The sequence below is a fragment of the Manacus candei genome, unplaced genomic scaffold (assembly GCF_025592945.1).
Source record: "Manacus candei isolate 608988 ecotype Guabito, Panama unplaced genomic scaffold, ASM2559294v1 h1tg000099l, whole genome shotgun sequence".
In the NCBI taxonomy this organism is placed as follows: domain Eukaryota; kingdom Metazoa; phylum Chordata; class Aves; order Passeriformes; family Pipridae; genus Manacus; species Manacus candei.
In genome coordinates, this window is record NW_026138147.1 from 331,451 (window position 1) to 345,930 (window position 14,480).

General features: G+C 55.6%; 2 long non-coding RNA genes across 2 annotated transcripts in view; both read left to right on the top strand.

The window, feature by feature from the left end:
- Positions 1-1,191: 1,191 nt before the first annotated feature.
- Positions 1,192-2,480, top strand: LOC127461313 (uncharacterized). The gene is made up of 4 exons (XR_007900023.1): positions 1,192-1,225; positions 1,717-1,752; positions 1,882-1,917; positions 2,340-2,480. It is a non-coding gene; the product is annotated as an uncharacterized LOC127461313 (long non-coding RNA).
- A 3,793-nt stretch (positions 2,481-6,273) lies between these two features.
- Positions 6,274-14,480, top strand: part of LOC127461319 (uncharacterized) — a 29,409-nt gene continuing 21,202 nt past the window's right edge. Inside the window, exon 1 of the long non-coding RNA XR_007900030.1 lies at positions 6,274-6,387. This is a non-coding gene — a long non-coding RNA (uncharacterized LOC127461319). The remainder of the gene's footprint in view (positions 6,388-14,480) is intronic.

The following is a 14,480-nucleotide window of genomic DNA, read 5'->3' on the forward strand; positions in this document are numbered from 1 at the left end:
CGCAGGGCTGGGAAATGGGGTGGGCTGGATCTGGGAACTGCCACACCCCAGCAATTCCCCAAGCCTCCCCCTTGTCTCCAGGTGCCCAACATTGCCCAGTGCTCCCCAGTGCCTCCAGTGCCTGGAGATCCCAGTCACGGGGCTGTTCCCACTGCCCAGGTCCCCCACTGTTCTCCCACCTAGGGATCCTTTCCTGGATCCTGGTCGGTGCCAGCCCTCTCCTTTCCCCATGGGGCTGGAGTGAGAAAACTAATCAGACACTTCAAGTCTGGGGCTGGGCTCAGCCCTGGGGTGTCCCAGAGGGAAAGCTGTGGGAAGGGATGGGCAGGAGGACATGGGAGGATGGATTGTGTTGTTGTGGGATTGTCCCCAGAGGGTATGCAGCTGCTTTCAGCTCCCTGCCCACCCCCCTGGCACCCCCAGGGGCCTGGGCCCTTCCAGGGGCAGCTGCCCCGTGCAGGAAGCTGGAGGGATGCCGGGGAAGGTGGCTGGATGGGTGCCGCAGGCGGGATGGACTCTGTGCCAGGGCTGGGCTTGTGGCCAGGGCTGGGGGCTGTGCCCAGCCGGGCATTGCCCCGGGGGCTCTCGGGGAGGGGGCAGGGAGGAGTCCCGGCAGGGATAAATGTGCTCCTGCCCTTGTGCAGCCTCAGCCAGCGCTGCCCAGGCCCAGAGGAAGATGAAGGTCGCTGTGCTCAGCGTGGCCCTGCTCTTCACCATCCTGCTGAGCCCCCCAGCAGATGCCTGGATGGGTCCCCCTTCCCAGCAGGATCACTTCAGGGATGGGTTCAGGGATGGGCTCAGGGTCGGGTCTCCTCGCCCTGACTTCGGCTCTGGTGCAGGACTGGATCCTGGTGGTGAGCAGGAAAACGCTTGTCTTGGCATCTCCCTTTCACCATCCATGAGCATCTCCATGGTTCCTGCAGATTTTCCTTCTCATATGAGGGGGTATCCATGGGCGGGGTGGGGTGGGGACACCTGTGTCCCCCCACAGGCCCACAATGGCCAATCCTGATCAACCCTTTGCTCTCTTTCCCCAGACCATCATCAACACAGGTTGGGGTTCCTGCACCCTGGTAAGTCCTGGAGTTGGGGGACATGCAGTGTGGGAACTGGGGGGCAGTTTGGTCCCCCCATCCCTTACTGAGACTGGGGACACCCCAGTGACCAGTGACCTCTCACTGTCTCTCCACAGGGAGGCATCATCAGGGGAGAGACGAATGGCCAGGTGGGTGCCAGGAGTTGTTCTGGGCCCAGACCCTCCTCTCTCATGGCCACGACCGTCCAAGGCAGCCCAGTGCACCCCAGTGTTTCCTGGGGAGGCCTCTTTCTCCGGGCCCCCACTGTAATCCCATCCATCCCAGTGCACCCCAGTATACACTCAGGACATCATTTCCCATCCATTTCCTCCCTGCTTTTCCCCCAGTCCTTTCCCTTTCCCATTGCCCAGGACAGTGGTGTCCCCAAATCCCCCTCCTTGACACCCCATCCAATTCCTTGATTTTTGTTCCCTGCCACTTCTGCCTTCCCCTGCTACCCGTGTCCCCTCCACTGGAATTCCTTCCTCCTCACCTGCATCCCCCACAGTCCAGTCCCTTTGACACCCCTGTCCCCATCTGTCGGGGTCCCCAGTTTCGCCCAGTTTAACGCCTTAGGATGCCCTCCAATCCCTTACTGGAATTAGGGGCAGCCCAGTGACACCTCACGGTCTCTCCACAGGGAGAGATCAAAGCCAGTCAAGCAAAGAGGTCTGAGGTGGGTATCCCAAGTTCTGCTGTTCCCAGACCCTCCCCTGTCATGGCCACAGGGCTCCAGGGCATCCCAGTGTGCCCCAGTATGCCCCAGTACACCCCAGTGTATCTCTAACCCTGCCTTTCTTCCCAGCCCCCCGTGGCTGACCAGGTGGAGCTGCCTGTCCAGGTGAGAAATAGTGGAGGGTCCTCTTCCCCACAAAGGGTCCTGGAGGGGGTCGTGGGGGATTCCTGAGCCCTGCAGGGTGGGCAGAGCTTGGGGAAAGCAGAGGGACACGAAGTGGGCTGTCCCTGATCCATGTCCAGGTGAGCTGGACAGAGCTGCCTCCAAGCATTTCCTTGCACTCAGGGGGCTCTGCAGACCCTCAGGGTCACCGTGAGGGCAGGGAGGGGCTCTGGGAGACTTCAGGGCATCCAGGGTGAGAGGCTCTGGGGGCCCCATGGATCTTGGGAGCCAAGTCCTGTCCCAGGTATATCCAGGGTTCCAATTCCCTTCTTCTGCCCCAGGTCCCTGCAGAGAGAGGGTCAGGACAAGGCCCCTCTCATGTGCCGGTGGACACCAGGGGTCCCATTTTGGGCTCTGTCTTTCAGGACTGGAAGTGGTGGTGACACCCATGTCCTGTCTCCCTCCAGTGGCATGAGGAGATGATCATCTCTGGAGGACCCCCCTGATCCCCTGGGTGCCCTGGGAATTTCCTTGGAATGATCAATAAACCCCTGATGCAAAGCAAATGCTCTCTGTGTCCATTTGTGTCTTCCCATGTCCATTTGTGTCTTCCCATGTCCATGTGTGTGTTCCCACGTCCATGTGTGTTCCCATGTCCATGTGTGTGTTCCCATGTCCATGTGTGTCCCCATGTCCATGTGTGTTCCCACGTCCATGTGTGTCCCCATGTCCATGTGAGTTCCCATGTCCATGTGTGTCTTCCCATGTCCATGTGTGTTCCCACGTCCATGTGTGTGTCTCCGTGTCCATGTGTGTGTTCCCATGTCCATGTGTGTCCCCATGTCCAGGTGTGTTCCCATGTCCAGGTGTGTTCCCATGTCCATGTGTGTCCCCATGTCCATGTGTGTTCCCACATCCATGTGTGTGTTCCCATGTCCATGTGTGTGTTCCCACGTCCATGTGTGTTCCCATGTCCCTGTGTGTCCCCATGTCCATCTGTGTCCCCGTGTCCCTGTCCCCTCCCCTCTCCAGCCCCTGCACACCCGGTGCCTCTCTGGCCGCACCCCCACCATGAGCAGAGCGGCTCAGGGGGCTCCTGGGGGTCTCTGCACACCAGATCCCCCTCACACTCTTAAGGGAACTTCCCAGGCTCACCATTCCCAAGACTCCCTGACTGTCACTCTCCCACCAGCCCAGACTGGCACTGCTGACACTCAGGCCCCTTCCCAGCAGCAGCAGCTCCAGTGACCCAATGGATCCCCTGTGACTCCCCACACCCCCACTCTCACAGTCAGACCAGGTTTCCTCACTGCTTCCACCCCAGCTTTCCCATGGAAGAGTCTCTGATGTCTTAAAAACAGGAAAACAATTTATCCCTGGTGCAGGAACACAGAAACAGCCTGAGCTGGTGCCTCCAAGGAGGGATCTCCAACAAAGAACCCCATGGGCTTTTATTCCCTCACACTACAAGCTGTCATAGGCTTACGTGTTCTAAAAAACCAAGCAGGGAATTTTTCTTTCCCCTGCATGGCTGTAAAAGAAAGATGTTGAAGGAGGGAGGGGGAAGGTGTTTGCCCGGGGTCACTGAACCCCCAAAGGAACTAGCTAGCAGATCCACATTCCCAGCTGATGGCCCTCCGCAGACTGTGGGGAGGGGTGATGAGTTATTTTTTTTCTCTCCTCCTAAACAGGAGGCACTTTACTTGTGCCCTGACTCAGGCAAGGTGTGTAGGAGGGGTCCGAAGTTCACTTTGTTTCCGGCCTGGTCACCTGGCTGTTTTCTGGCCCCGGTTTGCCTGTGGCCTGTTCTGCCCCCAGCTCAGATCTGCTCTGATTTTATTGGAGTGACCTGACCCATCTGCAGGGGAACCTTTGGGGGAGGAGGTCGCCCTCTCCCTCCTCCACTCCCGTGTTGGCAGCAGCGTGTGTCCAGCGACGGAAGGGGGGAAATCCCAGCCAGGGCCAGCCGCAGGCAGGGTGAGTTTCGTAGGAACAGCCCTCCCTCTTTTTCCCCTTTTCCTTCCCCTTCTCGGAGGGGGGAAGCCGCCATTTTCATCTTCTGACAGCGCCCCCTGCTGGCCAACACCAGCACTGCAGGCCCCGCCCCCTGCACAGATCCAACAGTGCCCCCTGCTGGCCAACACCAGCACTGCAGGCCCCGCCCCCAGGGATCCAACAGTGCCCCCTGCTGGCCAACACCAGCACTGCAGGCCCCGCCCCCCAGGGATCCAACAGTGCCCCCTGCTGGCCAACACCAGCACTGCAGGCCCCGCCCCCCAGGGATCCAACAGTGCCCCCTGCTGGCCAACACCAGCACTGCAGGCCCCGCCCCCCAGGGATCCAACAGTGCCCCCTGCTGGCCAACACCAGCACTGCAGGCCCCGCCCCCTCCACAGATCCAACAGCGCCCCCTGCTGGCCAACACCAGCACTGCAGGCCCCGCCCCCAGGGATCCAACAGCGCCCCCTGCTGGCCAACACCAGCACTGCAGGCCCCGCCCCCTGCACAGATCCAACAGTGTCCCCTGCTGGTCAACACCAGCACTGCAGGCCCCGCCCCCAGGGATCCAACAGTGCCCCCTGCTGGCCAACACCAGCACTGCAGGCCCCGCCCCCCCGGGATCCAACAGCGCCCCCTGCTGGCCAACACCAGCACTGCAGGCCCCGCCCCCAGAGATCCAACAGTGCCCCCTGCTGGCCAACACCAGCACTGCAGACCCCGCCCCCCAGGGATCCAACAGTGCCCTCTGCTGGTCAACATCAAGCACTGCAGGCCCCGCCCCCTGCACAGATCCAACAGTGCCCCCTGCTGGCCAACACCAGCACTGCAGGCCCCGCCCCCTCCCGAGATCCAACAGCGCCCCCTGCTGGCCATGGTTAGAATTGCACCAAAAGGCAGAGATTATTGAACTGTTTACTTTTTGAGGGGGATTTTTGGGTACAGGATTACTGTTTTGTTGGTTTTGTGTTCTTTTGTTGTTCTGCCAACACACATATATCCTTTCAAAAAGGGCTGTTATTTTTTCTTTCTCCATACTTCCTCAACTGGAGCCTCTTAATTTTGGATTTACAATTGCTTAGAGGGAAGAACTTGGTTTTCCTTTTAACTCATCCTCCTTAGCAAAACACTTCAGTTTCATCAAACTGAGGCACAAGCATAAAAAGGTCTGCCTCTTCCTGCTGAGTCCTGGGCTCCTGCCCTGTATCCAAGTGTCCTCTCCCTTGGCTGCAACAAGGCTGGCAGCTCAGGGCCTTTTGTCTGAGGCCACTTACCCAGAGCTCATCCCACAGCTCCAACTGCAGCTGCTCCCTGAGCCACCTGCACCCACGGGATTCCTCAGCCCTGGGCACCACGAGGCCCCCACAGTGTCACAGGGTCCCTTTGGTTCCCTGAGCCCCCACAGTGTCACAGGGTCCCTTTGGTTCCCTGAGCCCCCACAGTGTCACAGGGTCCCTTTGGTTCCATGAGTCCCCACAGTGTCACAGGGTCCCTTTGGTTCCCTGAGCCCCCACAGTGTCACAGGGTCCCTTGGGTTCCATCAAGTTCTGGCACCAAAAACTGGGAAACAAACTCTCCAACCAGTTTTTTGGGTTAGAAAGCCCACATGACTTCATTCAGTGTGCTGGGTGCATGAAGATAGCTCCATAAAGCATGCACACTCACCAAACTCACAGACCACTTTATCACCATCAGCATGGCCGGGCTTCGCCAACGAAGATTTGGGAAGGGCTCTCCCCACATTTGCTACAAGCACACCGGTGGCTAAAGAGGCCAATGCGAGATAGACAAGATGGGTTGCAAAAGGTACAGCAGAGACTCCTTGGATGGGGTCGGCAAGACACGATTCTTTCTGCGCTGTCTTTTCTCTTCGATGGTGATCCTGCTGCGCTCTCAAAGGAAGCAGCAGCGTTATAGATGGTGTGTCTCCAGACATCCCGATTGGAGGCCAGAGTAAAACACTTATGGTGATCAATATGGCCAAGGCTGAGATGTTGTTTCAGGCAGTCCTTGTATCTCCTCTTCGGGGCTCCTCTCTTGCAGCAGCCGGTGGCAAGTTCACCATAAAGCAGGACCTTCGGGAGGCGGTGGTTGGTTCTTCATCCTGGAGACGTGCCCTGCCCAGCTCAGCTGTGTTCTCAGCAACATGGCCTCAATACTTGTGACTGCTGCTTGCTCAAGAACAGACGTATTGGTCACATCATCTGACCAGGGGATGTTTAGGATTGTGCGGAGACAGCGTTGATGGAAGCGTTCGAGGAGACGCAGGTGGTGGCGGTGGATGACCCACGGTTCGGACCCATATGAGAGAGCAGACAGCACAATGGCTCTGTAAACACTGATCTTGGTACTTTTCTTCAGGTGTTTATTTTCCCAGACTCTTTGATGGAGCCTTCCGAAAGCTCTCGATGCCTTTGCTAACCTGTTGTCTGTCTCTCCGTCAATCTCACCGCCCGAGGAGATGAGGCCACCCAGGTAATTAAACTGCTGGACTGATTTGAGCTCTGATTGGCCAATGGTGATGTGGGGGTGATGGAAGCCTTCCTGAGGTGCAGGTTGATAGAGAACTTGTGTCCTCTTCAAGCTGACGCCCAGCCCAAAGAGCTCAGCAGCCTCAGCACAGCAGGATGTTAAACGCTGCAGAGCTGTCACTGTGTGAGCCACGAGGGCGTCGTCGTCAGCGTAAAGCAGCTCCTGGACAAGATGGTTTAAGGTCTTAGTGTGGGCCTTCAGTCGCCTTAGGTTGAAAAGGCTTCCAGGGTTACGATATCAAACGTAGATACCATCCTGATCATCGAGGTCTGCCGTGGCCCTTTGGAGCATCCTGCTGAAGAAGATTGTGAATAGGGTTGGTGCAAGAACGCAGCCTTGTTTCACACCATTGGATATTAGAAAGGGCTCAGAAAGTGCATTGCCATATCTGACTTGGCCGTGCTGATCCTCGTGGAGTAGATGATTATTTTAAGGAACTTAGGGGGACAACCTAAACGTTCCAAAATCTGCCACAGACCTTTTCTGCTCACAGGATCGAAAGCCCTGGTGAGCTCAACAAAGGTTCCATGGAGACCTTTGTTCTGTTCCCTGCACTTCTCTTGCAGTTGTCTGAGAACAAACCCCATGTCTGTGGGGCTCCTGTTGGCTCTGAAACCACATTGGCTTTCAGGAAGAAGTTCTTCTGCTCTAGCGGGTATCAGTCTGTTCAAGAGCCGTTAAACCACTCTGGGACTACAGCTCCCATCGTGCCCCGCGGCACGAGCCAATCACAGCCGCGCCTGCACTTCCCATGATGCTCCGCGGCCCGTACAGACCCGTTTTCGGCGCCGTCCGGGATCCCTGAGAGCCCCCTCACACCCCGATGGGTCTCCTGACCCCTGCTTGGGACCCCCAGCAACGCGCCCAGCCCTGACCCCCAGCCCGGGGAAGGCAGATCCTGTCCCTCACGCCTTGCTCAGGGCTCTGCCAGGGCACTGGGATGGGGGTGACGCTGAGGGAAGGACAAGGGGGTGACAGAGCCCCGAGAAAGTCAAGGCAGGGACTACAACTCCCGTCATGCTCCGCGCCCCATTGAGCCCCGTTACAGCTGTGTTTGCAGACCCCCAAGTGCCTCCCACAGGCTCCCCGACCCCTGAGGTGCCCTCAAGGGCGCCCCGAGAACCCCAAAGTGGCCCCTCGGACCCATAAATGGCCCCTCGGACCCCGAAGTGCCCCTTAGAGCCACTTCTGGGACTTCAGCTCCCGTCATGCCCTGCGACCCCATAGAGCCCATTGTACCCGTGCCTACAACTCCCGTCATGCCCCGCACCCAGAGCCCCGATAAATGCCCCCAGTTCCTCCAAGTGTCCCCAGACCCCCAAGTGCCCTCAAATTCCCTCCCCCGACCTCCAAGTGCCCCCCTGGACGCCCAAGTGTCCCAAAATGCTTCCCGTACCCCAAACTGACCCACAAGTACCCCCCAGGATCCCTAAGTGCCCCCCCAGTGCCAACTCTTTATTTGTGTTCCTGTTCGTCTAAAACGTTTCTCGCACGGGTTTGCCCTGGGGGAGCTGAACCCCATTGGTGGCAGCGGGGATTGGCTCACAGCTGAGGAGTGTCTGTTACCAAAGGTGAAACTTGGGGCTTTCAGATTGCTGCAAAGAAAGAAGAAAAACCCCTCTGTGCTGTGTGCAGCCGGTTCTGTGAGCAGAGAGCAGAGCAGGATCCAGGAGACTGATGAGAGACATGATGGGGTTGGGGAGATGTGGAGCAAGGTTGTCCACACTGTGTCAGACCTCAAGGGACAGTTCTCCAAATAGTCCAGACCTCCTTAGGAGAGACCCTGGATCAAGATCAGTTCGAGAACGCTGCAATCATTTCTTCTTCAAAGAGAAAAGTAATAAAGTACACCCTTTAAAGTAGGAATGCATATTTGTTAGAAGCTCTTTGAACTTTCTCCATAACTACATAGGCAACCTTCTTAAGTAACCCTCCTAGATTAGAGGGCAATCACAGAAGTTCCATGGTTTATTAGGACCTGATTTATCTCAATGAGCCCCGTGGTGTACTTGGTGCTGAGCCTTTGAACCTCAGGGATTGAGAGGAGATTGCACAAACCTTTCATGGGCCAAAGAGAAACTGAAAGTATCTCAGAGCATTAATGGGTGCAACTGAGGACCATTCCCAAAACAGGCTCCTCATGGACCCCCTTGGAGGAGATAACTGGGGGCCACGATTGCACAAACCTCTCAGTATCAAAAGCAAAACCCAAAGTCCCCCTAAAAACTGAACTCCTTGAAAGAATTAATGAGCCCCAGTGAGTGTCACTACTGACACAGGCTCTCAGGGGACTGGTTAAAGCAGATAATTGCAGATGATTGCACAAACCTCTCAGAGATTCAGTGTGGAAAAGAAAATGAAAAGTACTTTGAAAATCCTGCGGTCTCTTGAAGCATTAAGGAGCCCCCCGAGGGCCATTCCTGACAAAGCCTCCCCAGGGACTCTCCAGCAGATCCTTGGAGGCCGTGAGTGCAGGGAGGCAAAGGCTCTGGGCAGCAGCTCAGGTGCTGAGCACAGCCTGGCTCGGCTGGAGGCAGCAGAAAGGTCCAGCCCTGACCCCCAGCCCGGGGAAGGCAGATCCTGTCCCTCTCACCTTGCTCAGGGCTCTGCCAGGGCACTGGGATGGGGGTGACGCTGAGGGAAGGACAAGGGGGTGACAGTGCCCAGCCTTGCCGGGCTGTGCCAGGAGGCCACGAGGCCCCAGGGCCTCAGCACAACGTGTGTCCTCCCAGCCCGTGGTGGCACAGACCAGGCTGTGCCCGAGGGGACAAAGTCTTGGGACCTCTTGGAGTTCTGGCCCCGTCACTTGATGTCCCTCTGTGAAGGAACAAACCACCTCTCAGAGGTGGCTGACAGACCAGTGCTGGGAACAGTGGTTTCCAGGGCCTGGTGTGTGACAATGGCCCTGGGGCACCTTGAGCAGGGGGTCCAGAAAACCAGGCCACAGATCAGGCCCTCCAGGATTATACCTGGAGGCCTGGCTGTGGACGGTGCCATGGGCCCCCTTCCTGCAACCTCACTCTGTAGCTCTTTGTCCTGGTTTAAGCCCCCCTGGCAACTATTCACCACCCAGCCCTTCGCTCACAGCCCCCCCACCCCCGGTGGGGTGGGGAGAGGAATCAAGGGAAAAACTTGCAGGTGGAGATAAGAACAGTTTAATAATTGAGAACAAAGTAAAATATAATAATATAGTGAATAATCAGAGTAATGATGATTAAATGGAAAGGAAAAAAGTACCAAACAATGCACAATGCAATCGTTCACCACCCCCTGACTGATGCCAGGCCCCCCTTCCCAAGCCCAGATCAGCCCCCCATCCCAGGTAACTGCCCCAGTTCATATACTGGGCATGATGTCTAATGGTGTGGAATATTCCTTTGGCCATTTCAGGTCACCTGTCCTGGCTCTGCTGCCTCCCAGCTTTTTTCTTTTGGGAACCTTCTCACTGGCAGAGCAGGGGACATAAAACAAAACCAAAACCAAATTCCTTGACTTAGGATTATCACGACTCAGTAAAACCCCAAACATGAGTGTGTTATCAACAGTATTCTCATTCCAAATCCAACACATGGCACTGTAATGGCTACTGAGACTAAATTAACTCCTTCCCAGCTGAAAACAGGACAATATCCACCCCTTACCCCATACCAATGATGTCATGCCAGTTCTCACACTTCCCAATTCCCCATCACATTTCCTATTTATCTATTTGGTAGATATAAATACAGACATCATTCCCATAGTGTGTGGAACACCTCTGTCAAATGGTCATAAAATGTCCACAAAAATTGTTTGTTGAATTCATTCAGTCCATGACTTTGGCCTCCATCCCTGGGAACAGGAAAGCTGTGTGGGAGGTGTTGGATTGTTGCGTGTGGCACATTGGAGTCAGTTCTGACTCCACTGTTCAATTGTTGTTCAGTTTGATCAAAGTTCCTCCTTCCTTCCGAGGGAAGTCAAGGCTCAGATCCCCAGAACACTTGTGGTTGAGGTCGATGCTGGGAGGTGCTCAGGTGATGCACACGTAGCCACCACAGAAGTGTTGGTTAGTTCTTAACATCAGATTTAATTCATTGGCTATTTTCACCCCAAATCAAATCCCATTAAGGCACACACAGGAATTCCCACTCTCCCACATCAACCACCAAGTGCACTCGTGTCCTTGAGCAACATCAATCCCACGGGTGGGTTTGCCTTTGCCTGAGGCAGGAATAACCCAGACTGTTCTCCTGGAGCGGGTCGACCCTGGCCGGATGCCAGGTACCCACTAAAGCCACTCTCTCACTCTCCCTCTGCAACTGGACAGAGGAGAGGAAAACACAGCCAAGGATTCATGAGCTGAGATAAGAGCTGGGAGAGTCAGTTGCTGATTACCTGCAATGGGCAGAACAGACTCAAAGTGAGGATATTACTTAAATTTATTGCTAACAGGATAAGAACCAAAGAGTGAGAAATAAAACAGTCTTAAAAACACCTTCCCCCCACCCCTCCTTCCCTCCATGTTCTCCCTCCTCCCTCCCAGCAGTGCAGGGGGACGGGAATGGGGGTTGCAGTCAGTTGTTGTTTCTGCTGCCGCTCAGAGAGAGGAGTTGGAGTCCTTCCCCTGCTGCCCTGGGGTCCCTCCCACGGGAGACAGTCCTTGATGGACCTCTCCAGCGTGAGTCCACCCCTCGGGCAGCAGCTCTTCCCAACCTGCTGTCCCGTGGGTCACTCCTCCATGGGGTCAGTCCCTCATGGATGAGCTGCCCCGGCGTGGGTCCCCCACAGGGGCCACGAGTCCTACCCAGGAAAAACCTGCTCCAGCCTGGGCTTCCCTCTCCACGGGCTGCAGGTCCCTGCCAGGACCCTGCTCCATCCTGGGCCTGCCACGGGGTCACAGCCTCCTTTGGGCATCCACCTGCTCTGGAGTGGGCTTCTCCAGGGGCTGCAGGGGGGTCTCTGCACCCCAATTCTCCCCCAGGGGCTGCAGGGGGGTCTCTGCACCCCAATTCTCCCCCATGAGCTGCAGGGGGGTCTCTGCACCCCAATTCTCCCCCAGGGGCTGCAGGGGGGTCTCTGCACCCCAATTCTTCCCCAGGGGCTGCAGGGGGGTCTCTGCACCCCAATTCTCCCCCAGGGGCTGCAGGGGGGTCTCTGCACCCCGATGCTCCCCCATGGGCACAGGGGCACAGCTGTCCCACCCTGCTCTGCCCCACGGGCTGCAGGGCCTCAGCTCCAGCACCTGGAGCTCCTCCTGCCCCTCCTGCCCTGACCTTGGGGTCTACTTTGTTGTTCCCATGTTCTCACTCTGCTCTTCCCTGACTGGAATTCTTTCTGTCCCACAGCCTTCTGTTCTTAAATATGTTATCCCAGGGGTGTTACTGTCACTCCTCGTTGGCTTGGTCTTGGCCAGCAGCAGGGAGTCCGTCCTGGAGCCAGCTGGTGTTGGTTCCACAGGACAGGGGAAGCTTCTGGCAGCTTCTAAGAGAAGCCACCCCTGTAACCCCCCCCAGTGCTACCAAACCCAGCCACAGAAACCCACCACATTTCCCCAGCATGTTTTTCATGTGCACTGCAGGAACTTTGTCCCCTTCCACAGCACGTAAATATGCTGACTGGGCAGGGCCAGCCCGACTGGCAGATCCTCTGCTGTTGAGGAACCTTTGGTAAATGTGTAACCCCGTGTTTGCAGCCCCACCAGCCTTTGCCCTCAGTGTCCTCTTCACCTGTCCCTTGCATCCTGGGATCTCCCCAGAGGCTGGTGCATGACAGGGGATGTGATTCACCTGCTCAGGGCCAGGTTCTTTGGCCCAAGTGTCTCTGAGGCTGGTTCAGAAATGAGTTCCACTGTCTGATTCAGTTCTTTCAGGGGTTTCATGTCACCATTAAAACTTGCTTCTCCAGGCCCAGGACAGTGTTCCAGGCAGTGCCTTGGGACACAGGAGATGTTTCCAACCATCCAGTGTTGGTTCCCCCATTGCAAGCACATGGCATTGCTGAGGGGTTTGGGGCAGTGGGATACAGACAATCTGCCAGGCCTCCCCATACTTATATTTCAGCCATTGTGAGCAAAACCCTCTCTAAACAGGTTTTTTGGATGTCCAAACACTCCTCAGTTTGATATTTCTGAGTCTAAATCTTCACAAAACGAGTGTTTCTCAGCCCTAAAGCTCCCTAAAGCAGTTTTTTAGACCCGAAAATATCCCTAAATGGGTGTTTCTGAGCCAAAACTCTCCCTAAATTGTTCTTTCTTGGCTCAAAACATCTATAAATTGTTTTATTGTTTGGTTTGGGGGTTGTTTTTTCTTCAGTCCAAAGCTTGCTTAATTGGTGTTTCTGAGACTCAGAGCTCTCTAAATGTGAATTTCTGAGCCCAAAAGCTCCTGAAATTGGTATTCTGGAGCCCCAAGGCCCCCCAGATTGCTCTTTCTCAGCCTCAGATCTCCTGAAATCGCTGTTATTACCCCAAACCTCCAAAAGAGGAGTGTCTAAGCCACGAAGTTCCTGAAATTGGGGTTCCAGAGCCCCGAACCCCCTAACTCGTGCCACACGCCCCATTTGCCATCAGTCCTCGTTCCCATGAGACAGTATCCTTGTTCTCACAGGAACAGTGCCCTTGTTCTCTGGATGTTTTTCTCCTCTTCTCAGGGTGCCTGCTGTCAGCACTAAGGCCTTTATTCTCAGTCAGGTTTTCGTTCTATACCAGGGGTCCCGGCCCAGCCGGGATTCCCCACACCTACCTGTGCCCCTGTCCCGAAATTCTGTCCTGGGAAATGCTTTTAAATGCCTGTGCAACAAAAAATGCCTTCCAGTGCAAAGAGGGTATTCAGTCTGAACTGTGCCTGCCCTGTTGCAGCTCTTCCCTGAGGCCCTGAGGTGTCCTGGGCCCAGCGAGCCAGGAATAATTCCCCCTTGTGTTGCCAGTCCAGCTCTACCCGAGACACTTTCATCTGCTCAGTCCCATCCCCCTGTCCATTGCTGGATGTCACTCAGGAGCCCAACTCTTGGCTCCCTGTGCATCTCCAGGATGGACTTGCACAGCCAACCTCTCGACCCGGGTGGCAGGAGGGCCTGCCCTGATAAGGCCTAAAATGCCATCAGACAATGCCAACAGTGCCAGCTCTCCTGCAAGCTGTCTGTGAGATCTGAGAGTTACTGGTGCCACCATGGGAATGGGTTTGGTGTTGGATGATGCTCAAACCAGCCTGGTTCAGCCAACTGCAAACACACATCCTGCTTTGGGAAGTTGGGTGGGACAGAGAAGCTGGGAACTGGCCTGTCCATTTGTGAGGAGCAGTCAGTCACTTTATACTAGAGAAGTCCAGTCCCCTTTCATCCAGGTAGGTTCTTCCAACACAGCCCTTCTTGGGGTAGATGTGTGGAGATTCCTGCCTTGGCTGGGGACGCCCTCCAAGGACACTCCTCAAGGCTGAGCAAAAGAAATCTCCCAGTGACCGCTGGTCTGGGTGAGTTCCATCAGATCTCTACCTAATAATTATTTCTTTTGACTAGCTTTAATATCATCATCATGGCTGGGCTTCACAAACGAAGATTTAGGAAGGCTCTATCCACATTTATTACAGGCACGCTGGTGGCTAATGAGGTCAATACGTGACAGACATATCCGATTGCAAAAGGCACAGCAGAAAGACTCCTTAGGTGGTGTATTCTGCAAGACACGGTTCTTTCTGCGTTGCCTTTTCTCCTCAAGAGTGATCCTGCGTGTGTTCTCGAAGGAGACAGCTGCGTTATAGATGGTGTATCTCCAGGCCTCCCGATTTGAGGCCAGAGTAGAACAGTTATGGTGATCAATATGGCCAAGGTTGAGATGTTGCTTCAGGCAGTCCTTGTATCTCCTCTTCGGGGCTCCTCTCTTGCAGCAGCCGGTGGCAAGTTCACCATAAAGCAGGACCTTCGGGAGGGGGTGGTTGGTCCTTCACCCTGGAGACGTGCCCTGCCCAGCTCAGCTGTGTTCTCAGCAACATGGCCTCAATGCCTGTGCCTGCTGCCTGTTCTAGAACAGACGTATTGGTCACATCATCTGACCAGGGGATGTT